The sequence below is a fragment of the Canis lupus genome, chromosome 4, assembly GCF_003254725.2.
Source record: "Canis lupus dingo isolate Sandy chromosome 4, ASM325472v2, whole genome shotgun sequence".
NCBI lineage: Eukaryota > Metazoa > Chordata > Mammalia > Carnivora > Canidae > Canis > Canis lupus.
Window position 1 is genome coordinate 32,233,207 of NC_064246.1, and position 16,347 is coordinate 32,249,553.

Sequence of the window (16,347 nt, forward strand, 5' to 3'; positions counted from 1 at the left end):
GAGAAGTAGGCTCCATGCAGGGAGCCCGATGTGGGACTCGATCCTGGGTCTCCAGGATCACACCCTGGGCTGAAGGTGGCGCTAAACTGCTGGGCCACCAGGGCTGCCCAATGCACAGGTATTTAAAACTAGCATGTCCAAAGGTGAATTCATCATCATACACTTTCTCCCTCACAAGCACATATGCACACTTTCAACTGAGCCCCCTCCTGTGCTTCCCTTCTCAAAGTATGACACCACAATCCATCCAGCTGAACAAGTTAGGAGTCAGAAGGCTTAACTATCCTCCATCTTTCTCTCAAAATCTAGTGAAGGCTTTTCTCTTAGTGGCCCCAGTCTCTATTCCTTCGGTACAGAGTTTCATCTTCTAAGTATGACTTCTTAAACTGAGGCTTACCTCTCCCTTCAGGCATTTCCCCCATAAGTGAATTCCATTTATTTAAAGATTTGAGAGACAGGTAAAGAGAAAGAGAGAGAGAGTGAATGAGCATGGGGAGGGGAGAGACAGAGAGAGGGAATCTCAAGCAGACTCCCTGCTGAACCTGGAGCCCAACACAGGGCTCAATCCCATGACCCTGAAATCATGACCTGAGCCAAAATCAAAAGCCAGACACCCAACAGACTGAGCCACCCAGGTGCCCCATGAATTCCATTTCTTAAGTATATTATGTATATTATATTATATTATGTTCAAGCACATCGCTTCTCTTCCATAAATGTTTTCTTCCCACCTTCCAAGTGTTTCCCTATGAACACTTAAGATTACACTCAAATGTCATTTTCTCTGAAACTTTCTGTTTTCAGTTGTCCTATGTTTTTTGCATGTATCTCTCTTATAGCACTTCACACATTATATAGTGATAACTCATTTTTTGTTTTTCTTGCATGCATACAAGATATGGCATCATGTAATTATGCCCTCCCCTCCAATTTCTCCAGCACCTAGTATGTTTGTAGTAGGTATTCAGTAAATATTTACTGATAATCAAATGAATAAGCGATGTAAGATAAGAATAAAGCGCCTGGAAGAATAGTCTAGTGGGTGGTCACTGGGGCAAAGAATAGGGAGTCATCTTCTTAGGATGAAAGCTCTGATACACTGAAGGGCAGAATTAATTGGAAGCAATAAGCCCTAGAAGATCAATCACTCCTGCAGTCACCTAATAAATGGTAGATCTGCCCTACTTAAATAAAAAGTGGCTTCATGATTCCAGTAAAATAAGAAAAAGTATTTGGCACCAATGTATAGACTAAAATACTACACACTAGTAAGTTGTAAATTAACACATTGCATCAAATATGTGTTTAATATATGCCATGAACATGTTTTTTTTAAAAAAGTCTGCCTTTGATCTAGGCCATTTAATTAAGATACTAAATGACAGATACCCAATGACCTCATTCCCTTTAAAACACCAAAATATTTATATCCATGAGTTCATATAAACTCTCTAAAACATATTTCTATTTTAAAATTTGTTTATTTGTTTTCCTTAAGTTTAATGTGTAATTCTTTCAAGTTTCAAGGCTGTGGGTTGGGAAGAGTGCCTCCTAGTTTATTATTCTGGGATTGAGTGAACTAGTCGCCATTTACCTCATTCACATAATTATGATTTTATGACATACATCATATGGCCCTTCCAATTAAATGCTGGGCCCAGTGGTTTCTCAATTTCATCCCTGAGTACCTTCTTAATTCTTGGGTGGATGCTAGTTCACTTTCCCAAGTAATTTTTCTGTTATTTCTTTATTAGTTAGATCCAGAATATCTGGATTGCTAACATCTGGTGAACAAGTATTAAAAACAAAATGAGGGTGAAAATCTTATATAACAGGAATGAGAGTCATCTATTTAATTCCTTATTCTTATGCTATCCTTGTGCAACTTTTATTTATTGTTCCTTGTTTTGTTTAAATTATGGCTTCATGTTGTTCTATATTTTTTTATTTCATCTAAAGAACAGAATTGCATTTTTGGAGAAAGCAATTGGGAAGAAAAGGATAAGCATATTTAGAAAGGATGAATAAGTTGAATCCTTGACTTTACTATTTAATTCATTTCTAGGGATGCCTGGGTGGCTCAGTGATTGAGTGTCTGACTTTGACCCAGGGCCTGATCCTGGAGACCCGGGATCAAGTCCCACATCAGGCTCCCTGCATGGAGCCTGCTTCTCTTCCTGCCTGTGTCTCTGCCTCTCTCTCTGTGTCTCCCATGAATAAATAAATGAAATCTTTAAAAAAATTCATTTCTATTCTCTTAAAGGAACTGTGTGAAATTTTGGATATAAAGTGGAAAAAAAAACAGACATAGACCCTTTCTTTGTTAAAAAAAAACAAAATGATAAACATGTCCATAAGTGTATAACTACTAATTGTATTAAGTATAATGAAAACACAGGGTATTCAGTGAAAGAATTAATTGTATCTACTTGAGACTAAGTAACCCAGGAAAGCTTCTATGTAGAAATGACATTAATTCAGATATGCATTGGAATAACAACTGTAAGGATAGAAAAGCATTCCAGCAAGGAAACCCCATGGGAAAAAACCCTGGAGTGGGAACCTTCTTCATCCAGCCAAGTTATAGAGAGAATTTCAATGTGCTTGAAACCTTATAACCGAAGAAGGAAGAGGCATGAGCTAAGATGAAATTACAATAGTAGTTGTGGTCAGAAATGTCTTTTTAGCATTGTAAGTGGAACGAGAACCTCATAAAGGGTTAAACCATGAGAATGACATAATTACATTTATGTTTTAAAAGATCAGTCTGGATACTTTGTATAGACTGATATGTCCGTGAGTAAGGACAGAAAAAGACCAATATGTAGACTATTGCAGTGACTAGAAAATAAGTGATGGTGGCCTAGACCACACACACACACACACACCACATGGCACCAGAGAGATGGACATGAAGCCTTTTATAAATTACTCAGCTGCATACCATGGATATTAAAAGTAGCCACCTTGTGAGATAAAAAAATCATAAGAAATTATGTCTTTAGAGGATGAAGGACAGTCCTAACACATAGAAAATGTATTATGTATGTTTGCTATAATTAATACTACTAATATGACTTGTAAATGTTATTTGGTTATTTGGTTTGCTTTTAGGGGTAGTGTTTGTATAGCAGTGCGGGACAGCTGGTTCATTTGGTGTGTCATAATTTATTGATTTAGAGAGAAATTTGGTAGAATTACATTATGGTATTTAGAATGATAGAGGTGATGTTTAATGGGCATTAAAGAAAAAAAACAGTTGACTTTTTTTTTTTTTTTCAATCTAATGATTAACTGACTCAGGGTCAGTAGGGCCTCATCATCTTTTTCTTTACCTCTCTTCCCTCCAAGAGGTTTCTTTGGTGTTTCTAAGTCTTAAAGCCTCATTTTCAAGAATAGCACAAGTACAGTGATAAATCTCTACTGATATTAGAGCCATCCCTTTCATGGTAAAGGTCCTAGGTCTTCTCAGTATGTCAGAGCTAGAAGGAAACTGGGAGGTAACTGGGCCTAATTCTCTTGACTATGCATGTAGAGGTAGACACTTGAGAGAGAAGAATACCCTGACTCTGCCAAGATGGGTGTTGAAAATGCCTTGGACTGCATATCAGAGTGAATGAAGTTCAAGCTCTGTGTCTATCATCACCATGTGATGTTGGGCAAATAGCTTAACTTTCTGAGGCTTGATTTCCTCACTGTGAAAAGAAGGTCCTACTATCTGTCCTGCCTAGCTAAAGACTTGGTGTGGAGAATGAATAATGCATGTAAAAGCATATCATGAACTATGAAGTACATTTGTTATTATCCTTCTGCCATGTTTACAATCACCAAAACGACAGATTCGCATATTTATCGACTGTTTGCCTGGTTTAGTTAGTGTAATGCAAGGTTATGGTGCTCAAACATTCCTGAGGCAGATTTACTGGGGGGCTGTGTTCCGGGTATATGTGTGACTTACACAGGTAAGCCGAAAATCTTCAAGCGCTTATTCCATAAATTGTTAAGATGTTGAAACCTCAATACAACCTTGGGCTATCAGGTCATGATTTGCATTTTTCTATAAAAAAAAAAGGCCCAGTTTAAGTCACCAGGGTAATTAACAAAACCACTATAAGGAAACACAGGCACTCCACAGCAGAGCCTGATTTCAAACCTTGATCTGCCCTGTTCAAAAAGCCATAAAATTTTAACTACTAACGGGGAGGCTATACCACAGTCACACAGATAAATTGACATCGTTTCTGCAAAAAAGAATCCTTAAATTGACCAAACTTGATTAGGAAACCAAAGGCATATTTTTGTTCTCCAGACTATATTGAAATGCGGTTGATTTGATATTGCAATTGAGCAATTGGGTGTAAAAATCACTGGTAAAAACACACTGCAGATGGCAATTAATTACCACACAGGCCCCGCTCTATTACGCAGTGAAAGGATTGACAAAGATACTGCAGCAAGACTGAACCAGAAAATGGCAACATATATAAGAAACTGCCCTCTGCTGGTCAAGCCAGTGCCTGTCCTTGTGAAACAGGGACGTTATTTAAAGATGCAAATGAGATATTTTGAGCACTTTTATATTTATGACTTTATTACTCTGAGACGGTTGGGAGTTTTAATTTTGTGGTTAGCCCACCTGCTGTTTCTTTATTAAAATCTTAGTTCTGATTAATCAAAAATGCTTTTTGCAGTCAGGTCACATAGATTCCATAAAACAGGATGCACTTGTTCGCCCTGGATTTGGTGTGAGATTTATCTTTTAAGGATGCGTACTGATTTATATGTGTGCTCACAAGTATGGCAGTGAATTAAAATATGATAGTAAGTGGGAAAGGTTCATGGCTTTCTGAATGTGATCATAAATAAGGGATTTCATGACCAAGTTGCTCTGTGTAATAGCCATGTCTCTCCTCACCCATGGGCGTAATGGGGTCACTCTATTGGTGGCAACCATGGTAAACTAGCGCTGGATTTACATAGCTTCATAAAAGTGGCATCAAAACCCACAATTCAATTAGCTGCCAGGTATTTTTTTTTAATATATACATGACACTAAAGGATGAGACTTCTTTGAAGCAACAGAAATGGTGATTATCTTTCCATGATCACCCAGATCTTTGTCCTCTGGCAGCGGTCAAGAAAGCCAGCTTTGAGATTTCTTCTATGGAGCTTAAAAAAGCAGCAGAGACAGAGGCTAGATATGAGATTCAGAGACAGGATAGCACAGCATTGAAGCTGTTCAATAGAGAGAAGGGGAGACAATATCTAGAGGGGATAGAAGTAGTATTCTGATATCATCTATCTATCTATCTATCTATCTATCTATCTATCTACCTATCTTAAAGTATACTTTAGATTCTATTTTACACTCAAATATTATTTATTAAAGACCCACATGAAAATGATATTCTCTTAGAGATTGACATGCCAATTTAATACACAAGGCCCTTTCTGTGGCAGCTTCTAATATCCCCCTAGAACTAATACTATTTCAGACATATACATAATGAAATGTAATTTAATATCTAGAACTATGAAACAGATGAGACAGCCAAGGTCAGAAGAGTGCTGCTATTTACACTGAATGCAAGAATTTCTTTATGAAATAACCTTTGCTGCCAAGATGCCAGGAGACTCTCTTAGGGAAGGGACTTCTGTAATTACAGAAAGCAGCAAAACAGAGGAGACGAAATTGCTCAGGAACCATATCTCCGTCTACTGTGTATCTTTGGGCAAGTTCTTGACCTGATTGAGACTTTGGTATTATAGGAATAATATCTATCTCACTGGATTATTTAGACAGTTAAACTTCATATATAAAATGCCTAGAATAAAATATGCATCACAAAATGCTAGTTCACGTCGCCTCTTTCCTGAGCAAACTTAGCTGGCTCTATTACTCTAAGTGGCAATTCCTCCAGCCAACCAAACTTCATTTCTTCACTATCCCTTTTTCCAAACATGTGTATTCTTAAGAATCTCTCGTGTCAAAACAAAACAAAAACCTCCGGTGTCAAATTGTTGGCTGTACAGCCTCTCCACTGTAACCTGAAGACTAGTAAGAAGTACTGTTAATGTCTCCTGGCTTCTGGTCTCTCACATAACTTACTTCCTGGGGGATCCAAATCCCTGCAAGATTGAGCATGGCCCCAGAATAGCCCAGAAGGCCCCTGGGGATGTTTCCCAAGTGCTCTGACAAAGTTCGTCTTAATGGAGTTGTCATCACTAGCCTCTGAGAACCAGTATCGGTCTGTTGTTCACTGTGGTCTCTCAGGGGGCCTCTGGACACTGTCTCTCCCCCTGGGTGCACCCTTGCATAGACTGGAGGGCTCACTTACCAAAGCTTCAAGGCACTATGCAGTAGGAGAGACTGAAGAGATCTGATCACAAATGGCCCTTTTATCTTTGGTTCATACTATGTAAGTGAGGGCCCCCAAAAAAGGCTTTTTGTGTCCCTATCTTTTGCAGAAGCTTCTGGGAATCTTAGATCAAGCTTAAAATCTTAAAATCTTCTCTCTTCTCTGAATGAAAACTGGGTTTGAGTATCAGGCTTCATGCTGTGTTGCTGTAATAGATGGTATTAACAATCATAATCTTTTCATGATACAGGCCTTCCCTCTGGCCCAGCTCATTGTGCCTACATGATGAAGTTTTTCCTTAGAGCCTTATTGAGCCAATACAGCCCTTATACCCTGCCAGAAAGGGCTTTGACCCTCAACCTCATATTTTAGGGGTCCCTTCTCTGGCTTTTTGCTGGGCAACCACATTCCTTAGCCATGGTGCTAAAGGGATGTGCATACCCAAAGTCTGCCTTGACCCTCTAAACTAGGCTTTGGGGACCTGGCTACCTAGAATTCACTGTCCAAATGACTCAAGACTACTTCATTGTCCTGTTTGGTCATCTTCCCCATGCCCGTCACTTGAGATGAGATCAGGCTATGACTGCATGTATGTTGAGCCCTAGGAGAGTCTGAGGGGCAGTTGCTATGAGCAAGGTAAATGGATATGTTCACTAGGTTGCCTACATGCTCAAGACCCTTGTCACATGGGAGAGAGCTGGTACTGAAAGGAGAAAGGGGCAAGTCCTAGACTTTTTTCTCCATTTGCCAGCTCCCACAGAATTCTGAGGAGTCCAGTTGAAAACTAGCCTTTCAGGTCATTGTCAAGGTATATTTGCCAAGACAGAAGGAAAGATCATATTTCATTTAGCCATTTTTTAGTTGGATTAATAGCTTCAGATATTTAGACTCAGGGCATTTGGACCTCTATATAGTATAAGAGAATATAAGGGGCAAGCCTACCTTAAGCCCTAAGTAGAGTTTGGCCTGGTGTTCTTCCCAACATTTTTGCAAGTGTACCCAGGCCATCCATAATTATAAATTTTTGAGAGATTAAGATTAAGAATCTCTTTAGTTTTGTGTTTTTTCTTCAGTCAAGTTGAGCTTCCCCAATGCAAGCAGAAAAATGGATGCTAGCCAAGGACTTCTAAGACTATGACTATGATGATGAGCCATGGAATCCAAGCTGTGTGAGAGAATCCAAGAGCCATCCTGTGTCAAGTAAAGCCATGAAAGGAGGGATTGCTATGAAGTTAAAGAGAAGTTTTATACAGGACACTGCCGCAAGGGAGCTGAAAGGCAGGAGTTAGTGAGATGAGATTATAACTTAGAAATTGTGATCATGGGGGCACTTGGGTGGCTCAGTGGTTGAACCTTTGTCTCAGGTCATGATTTTAGGGTCCTGGGATGGAGTCCTGTATCAGCTTCCCTGCAGGGAGCCTGCTTCTCCCTCTGCCTATGTCTCTGCCTCTCTCATGAAAAAATAAATAAAATCTCAAAAAAAAGAAAAAAGAAAAAAACAGAAATTGTGATCATAGAATTGATGGCTGAGATGGGCAGAAAGAGGATATTGTTGACCACTTGCAACAAAGTTTCAAGTTTCCAGGGTGATGGTGCATCTGTATGTTGAAATCACCCTGAACGAGGATAAAGGTTAGGGCTAAGAGTAAGCTGGTAAGCTTGGTGGTAACGTGTATGAAAAAATGAGAATCAATAATCAGGAGCTTGGTTAGTCACAACGATCTAAAAGAAAAAAAAAGAAGAGAATGACGCAGAGATTTGAGCTACAAAAGAATAAAACTATGAGATAGGAGGGAGGATACTTTAAAAGCAGCATAGGATAGTCACAATCTGCCTTTTTGTTGTTTTTTTCCTTCCTATGTTTTCAGGACACCTTTTCCACCCAAAGTCTAACTCTTCCCTCAAGCCCAAATCAAATTTCCATTTCTCAGTCTTCCTTTTTTCCTTCAACCTACTCTGGTTTCACTTTCCTGACTCCTTAAAATGTTTATTTTCTGTAATATCTGGTTCAGCCCTCAATGGTATAAAGTTTGCCTCCTCAAATAGGCTACCAACTCTACAAGGATGGCAAACTTAGCTTCCTATCCATTTGTATCTTATAGTTCTAAGTACAATTTAAAGTATGTTTGTGAGATCATGGATGCAATACATGGTCAAATTGTCTTTTCTTAGATCTAAAGTCTTAATTTTGAATGTGACCTAAATAACCACCACTAGTTTGGAGAATACAATATAAAGTAGACCTAGTTAAGCATTTGAGGCTCTCCTTTCTAAAGTAGTAGGCAGAACAAGAGCTGTGCTGTCTTTTCTTTGCATTCTTAGCTGCCCTTCATAATTAGTCCTAAAACCTTCAAGGTAAAACCTCAATTTTTTGCCTTAGGTTTTACTAGTTGGTAAAATCTAAAATTCTAAAATTCCGGAACCAGTCTTGAAATTCTGACTCTGAAGAAGAGGAGGATAAAAGTCTAATCAATCAAATGATATAACATGAAGTCTTTCTTCTCCCCTTTCTCAAGAGACATTACATAACTAAAGATACTATGCTCCTTTGTATAAAACAAGCTTATCTTTGTTCTGTGCACAGCAAGAAACACTCCTGAAGCAAAACATTCAACAAGAGCAAAAGTCTACTTTCCTCTGGCTTTCTCTTACTCCTAACTATCCGTTCTATTACTCTTTGTATCTGATAACTCTTTTGTTCAAGGAAATGCACATATCAATGCTTAGTCTTTGAATGTTACTTGGGTGTGAAGCTACATTTAAAATATGCCTTAACTAACAGTTGGAAATCAATTTCTGCAATCCATCATACCTAAAGGCTAAAGAAGAAAAAGAACATGATTATATTGATAAATACAGAAAATGCATTTGACAAATTCCAATGCTGATTCATGATAAAAACTTTCAGCAAACTAGGAAAAGGAGAGTTCCTCAAATGGATAACATTTACCAAAAAATGCTATAGGTAATATATTTGGAGAAATTAGAAGCTATAACCCTAAGTTCAGGAATGAGGCAGGGATGTATTCTCTCACTAATGCTATTTAATATCATCCTGAAAGTTCTAACTAGTACCATAAGAAAAGGAAGTAAAGAGCATACATATTAGTAAGGACAAAATAAAATCTTTTTCACAGATTGCATGAAGAAAAATATTTCTGAAACAATAGGTGATTATAGTAATATAATAATTATAGTAATTTATAGGATGTATATTAAAATACAGAAGACAACTGCTTTTCTGTGTACCAGCAATGAACAACTGAAATTTAAAATTAGAAACCTAATACCATTTACATTAGTTTCAAAAATTTAAAACTTGGGTATGAGTCTAACAAAACATATTATAGGATCTCTGTGAAGAAACAACAATACTCTGAATGAGTACCTCAAACAAGATCTAAATAAATGGAGAGATATTCCATGTTCATGGACAGGAAGACTTAATATTGTTAAAATATCAGTTCTTTCTAACTTGGTCTAAGGTAGGAGAAAATCCTAATCAAAATCCACCAAATTATTTTGTGGATATTAAAAAAACTAATTCTAATGTTTATCTGGAAAATCAAAAGACCAAGAAAAGCCAACACAATACTGAGGAAGAACAAAGTCAGAAGACTGACATTGTTCAGCTTCAAGACTTCCTGTAAAGCTACAATAATCAAGGCAGTGTGATACGGTGACAGGATAGGCAAATAGATCAATGCAACAGAACATAGAGTCTAGAAACAGACCCACAGAACTAGTCAACTGATCTTTGACCAAAGAGCAAAGGCAATTCAATGGAGAAAAGATAATATTTTCAAGAAATGGCGCTAAAATAACTGGATATCCACATGCAAAAATATGAGTCTGGACACAGACCTTACACCATTTACAAAAATTAACTCCAAATGAATCAGAGCTAAATGTAATATGCACAACTTCTAGAAAATAATGTAGGAGAATATCTAGGCAACTTTGGGTTTAGAAATGAGTTTTTAAAATCAACACCAAAAGCATGATCCATGAGAGAAGAAAATTGATAAGTTGGATCTCATTAAAATTTAAAAATTCTGCTCTATGGAAGACACACCCAGGAGAAACAAAAGACAAGCCATAGAGTGGGAGAAAATATTTTCAAAACACACATCTGATTTAAAAAAAAAAAAACTTTTCTAAACTTAACAATTATGAATACGAGCAACCCAATTAAAAGATAGGCAAAAGATCTGGACCTCACCAAAGAAGATACACAGATAAAAAAAATAAGCATATACTATATGTCATTAGGGAATTGCAAATTAAAACAACAAGATACCACTATATACCTATTAGAGGATCTAAAATTAAAAACACTGACAACACCAAATGTTGTTAAGGGTATAGAGCAACAGTAACTGCCATTCATTGCTAATGGGAATGCAAAATGGCACAGCCATCTTGGAAGATATTTTGGCAATTTTTACAAAGCTAAATGTGGCTTACTATATGATCTAGTAACCATGCTCTGAGGTACTTGCCCATATGAGTTGAAAATGTATGTCTACACCAAAACCTGTACATGAATATTTATAGTAGTTCTCTTCATAACTGTCTAGAACTGGAAGTAACAAAGATGTCCTTCGCTACCTGAAATCATAAACAAACTGTGGTACATCCAGACAATAGAATATTTTTCAGCAATAAAAATAAATGAGCTGGGGCAGCCCAGGTGGCTCAGCGGTTTAGCATCTGCCTTCAGCTCAGGGCGTGATCCTGGAGACCCGGGATCGAGTCCCACGTCGGGCTCCCTGCATGGAGCCTGCGTCTCCCTCTGCCTGTGTCTCTGCCTCTCTCTCTCTCTCTCTCTCTCTCTGTGACTATCATAAATAAATAAAAATAAAAAAAATAAAAAATAAAAATAAAAAAATAAATGAGCTATCTAGTCCTGAAGAGACATAGAGAATCTTAAATGCCTGTTGCTACATGAAAGAAGCTTGTCTAAAAAGGTTGCATTTTATATAATTCTAACTATAAGACATTCTAAAAAAGGCAAAACTAGAGAATCAGTAAAAAGATCAGTGGTTTCTAGGGGTTGGGTGGAGAAGAGGGATGAAGAGACAGAGCACAGAAGATTTTTAGGGCAGTAAAACTTGGGTAAGATACTGTACTATTGAATGTGTGACACTGTATTTGTCAAATCCAACAGAAATGTACAATACACCAAAAAATGAAATTTAAAGCATGGGTTTTAATTAATAATAATGTATTATTATTATTATTGATTCACCAGTTGTTACAAATGGCCCACACCAATGGAAATGCAATTATTAATGGAGAAAACTGAGGGGGGCAGTAACTGGGCGAGAGTATATGGAAACTCGGTTTTGCCTGTTCAGTTTTTCTTTAAACCTAAAGCCACTTTAAAAATGAAGCCTATTTAAAAAAAGAAAATGTCTTAACTCAAATGATCCTCTGAAAATCTCTGGCAAATAAGGTTTATAATATCATATTACAGATGGCAATACTCCAATATTAGTCAGTAATAGAAGAAAGAAATGAACTTGTGACTTGTGCTGAAGTACCCATTTGAGCCATAATGTCTCAGGGAGGGTCATCCAGTGAAGGATAAAAGCCTTGTAGTATATGGACAAGCATGTCCCGAGATTCTAGAGATGCTCAGTAGCCACTAGACACATCTTTATGATCTGTCCTCAGGTGGTATCAAAATGCGGAGGTTAGAGGGGTCTCTTAGGGATATGGTTGGAAGGAAGAAACTTATAAAAGGGATAAGAACATAGATGGTAGATACTAGCTACAAGGCTTTGAAAGATTAAGGGCATTTGTAATGTTCCCATTATGCTATTTCTGTTATCCCTCTAATTGCAGTATTTCTCAGTTCTGAAAATAACTTGAATTAAATCTTTCCACAGTACTTGTAAAATATGTATATTTCTGAGTCCCAAATGAAGACCAACATAGTCTCATTCTCTGGGGGCAGATTCTAAGAATCTGTTGTCTTAAGTTCCTCAAGTGATTCTCACATATAGTTTAAAAATTTATCCTTTAACTGGAGATAAAAAAACCTTAAAATGAAAAGTACATTTATTTGTTTTCAAAGTCATTTTGGTAGCGGAAAGGTGTCTGCCCATATACCACTGGGTATAGTAGATAATAGCAGCATTAATGAGATTTAAAAAAAAGTGCCTGGGTCCCTAGGACCTACCATAATGAAAGAGAATGCTCCATTTTGTGATTTGTGGAGAAGAGTGTGGAGGTACAAAGCAAACAAGTGAGAAAAGACAAAAGACTTTGGAATTATATGATAATACATGCCATTGGGTTGCCCAACATTTCTTTATAATGTGTTATTTTTCACAGTGACTTCTATACTTACCATAATGTGGGGGGAAAAACAGAAAAGAACCCTGTTCTATCTCTTCAAATTCCGGTAATAATGGCTCAATTATTTAACCTCACTAAATGTCGACTTGAAATGTGAAATCTGTAAGAAACAAGCTTCACTGACTCATTGGGTTAGACTATTGAGTTCAGGTTAGGTAAATGATGTAATACTATTTTAAAAAGTGTAAAGTGATACCTTAATATAAGCTTTTATGATATTTTCAGTGCTGAAATAATGCTTTGGGTTGGGAAATGCCACATAACAGCAGAATTTGAAAGAGAATGGAGAGTAAATTTTCAGCATTAACTACATCTTTCCATCCCTGGCTCTGTTGGTGACTTCTAACTTAATAGCCATGTTACCAGGAATAAAATTATGTCTCTAATTACCTCAGACTTAATAATGCAATCAAATCATCTGCCTCCATTCCTAATTACCATTTGTTTCCAAGGCAATGACTCTACCGTGTCATAATGCCTTCAGTACAGTGGGGTAAATGAAGCCTGGAGAAGGCATCCTACAAAGTTGCTTTCCTTTCCACACTTTCCATGGGTCTGAAGCTTTCTAAGAATTCAATAGAAAGCATCTAATCAGCACTTCTCACTCACAAAATTGTGGATTTCATCTAAATGACCCATGAAGCTGCTTTACATTAAATGATCTCTTATGTAGAATCTGTTAGAGGACACATTATGGGACCATTTACGTAGCAGTTATTTCTAGGCAGGTGTACATAGCAACCTCTTGTCTACTTTAGGGAGCTATTATAAACTTCATTGCATTCCCCCAAACACCAGCAACCTTGAATGTGCATGTGCCCTGGAAGAGTTAGTACCTCAGCACATGCATACTTTGTATTGAAGAAATCTTGGAGGACCATGACTGTCTTTGAAGGAAGAAAGAAAGAAGTGGTGTCCCCAGTCCCCAAATAGGAGCCTGCTAGAATTTGCTGATTCATTGTGGGTCACATGGCGTTCTCAAACATTTTTTAAATGATTAGCATTTATCCTCCCTGGGGCTCACAGCAGACACGGAGGACTGTTCATACCACTTTTTCAACCTGGGGTGAAATGTGGCCTCAGAATCCTCCTCAAGACTGTATTCTATTCAGCCACTAATAGCCAATCAAGGTTGAAAAAAAGAGGTGAAACCCACCTTACTACTATTTTGGACTGTGGAAATATCATAGGATTTAGAATTAAGCAAATCTCTCTTAAATAATGGCTCTGAATACCTATATACTTTTATTTCTAAGATGGATTATAATAAATATAACATAAGGATTTTGTGAAAAGCATGAGTGTGTGCATTTGCCCGTGCATGCACACACACCCATACAGAAACAGACTCATGCATGGTGAACCAGGGGTAACAGTAGGTGCTCTGATGTTATTTCACTTTAACTATGCATATTAGCAGAGCTCTGCTGCCAGGATGGTCACTGGAAAAGAAGAGGCCAATACGTCCCTTACATACTCAATAAAATCAGGCCAGGATGCCAGTCATTGTGACAGTTACCAAAGACAATCTTACATTTTAAGATGTTATCCATTCTGTTTAAGGATAAAGAAGCAATACTATTTTGTAAAATGAATGTTTCCTTGGTAAATGACTTGGTTCCCAGAGCCTAAAGAAGAGGAAGAACGACATAGGTAAAAACCAGGCTTTATAGAAGACCCATTTACACAACACCATGAGAAAATGAGACAAATCCAGAATGTGAGAAATTCAATAAAACAACTGGCATGACTTCTTCTAAAAGTCAATATTGTGAGAAAAGAAAAAAGATGAGAAATTTTTCTATTTAAAAAAAAACTAAGGAGACATAAGATCTAACATAATGTGTGAACCTTCATTGAATCTTGATAAGAAGAAAAACAGATATAAAAATCTATTTTTCAAAGCAATTGGGAAATTTTGCATATGGCCTGAATATTGGTTGTGTGATACAGTCTTAATTTTCTTACGTATGACAGTGGCATCATCACAGTATGTAAGAGCAAACCCTCCCATGTAGAGGTGAAATGTGATTATGGCTGAAACTTATTTTCAAATTATTCAGCAGAATTACACAAAACAGCTCCCCGTGGGTAAATGGTTGTTCATTGTATGATTCCTTCAACTCTTCTAGGTGAATTTTCTCATAATGGCAATGAAAAGAACATTGCACTCATACTGCCCTAATCTGAAGGCTAGAGTTATGTCTTCTTATGTATATGGGCTTGGCCCAATGACTTCACCAGTTTGTGCCTCTGACTGATCATCTGTAAGGTGGAAATAACGGTACCTCCCTCAGATCATTACTGCAAGTGCCAATGATCTGGTGCATGTGTAGTTCTTAGAACAATACCTGACACACGGTAAGCACTTAAGAAATACTAGCTCTTACAACAGCACAGAGAAAAACTACAAGATGGCCTGGTCTAGAGTAGAAAAGTAGACATGGTGCATGGTGACTACCATAGCTTCCTCTTCCTCTGTGCCCTGTTTACCCTAAGTCTCAAGCACTTATGATACCTACCACAAACAACCTGTTTTTCAAAATTCTGCTAGTAATGCCTTAGTTAAGTTTGATTCCAACTCTCCTCTTTATAAAAGTCCTCTCCTATCCACATGAGACTGTTAGAATCCCTGCACCTTCGTTCCTGAAATTGGCAGCAATCTCCGCCCCCTCACCCCCCATATTGCCAGATGTGTTACCTATTCCTGCAGGGCTCTGGTTTTCTATGTCTTCTTTGCTTTTAACCCCTGGAGGTTTTCATGTTATTGGGAATTCAGCTATGCATTTAATTCAACTACATATTAGTTTACAAAGTTTTCAATGTTTTTGGTACAGGAAGCATATTTCACCTGCCACATTGCTAGAAGTGGAATATAGTGAACGTTAAATAGCAGGAAACTTTTCTGATATCTCATCATTTGGGACCTGAAAGATAAAAACAGGGGCTCTGTATGTATGTAACCTAAGTCATATCAAGTCTTAAAACAAGATAAACCAAAGAACTTTTGCTCTCAAAAGAATAAGAGTATTAAGGAAAATGCTCCTGGCACTGGGAAAATAATCTATTAACTTAAAGGAAATGTGGAGATAAAAATTGGAATAGTATCAGATTATAACATAGAGATAAGGCATGAGGATGTATCAAAAGGGTGGGAAAACCATCTAGAGAGGAATATAATTCATGAAGACAGTTTTTGGAAAATTCCAAATTTAATTAGCAGGAAGGGTATGTAAGTTGGAAGGAAATATATACATACACACATACGTACATATATACACATATGTACATAAATGCATTATACACACAGAATAAACCTTAATATAGAACAGGAATTTAATGTTAAAGCCTAAAGCGTCTGCATCAAGGAGGACACTTCAACATTTTCAAATGCAAAAGAGACATAAGATAGAAATTGAAAAGCCGTCATTGAATTTAATCAATAGGAACTATTTGATAATCTTTACAAAATGGATTTCAATAAAGTGATGGACAGAATCAGGAATTCAGTGGATTGATGTGAGTAGAAATGTATTACAGAAATTACGGGTTTCATGCTTCTTCTTTCCTGTAATCAAGAAACACATGTACAAATCTTACTGTGTATCATCTTTGGAAACCA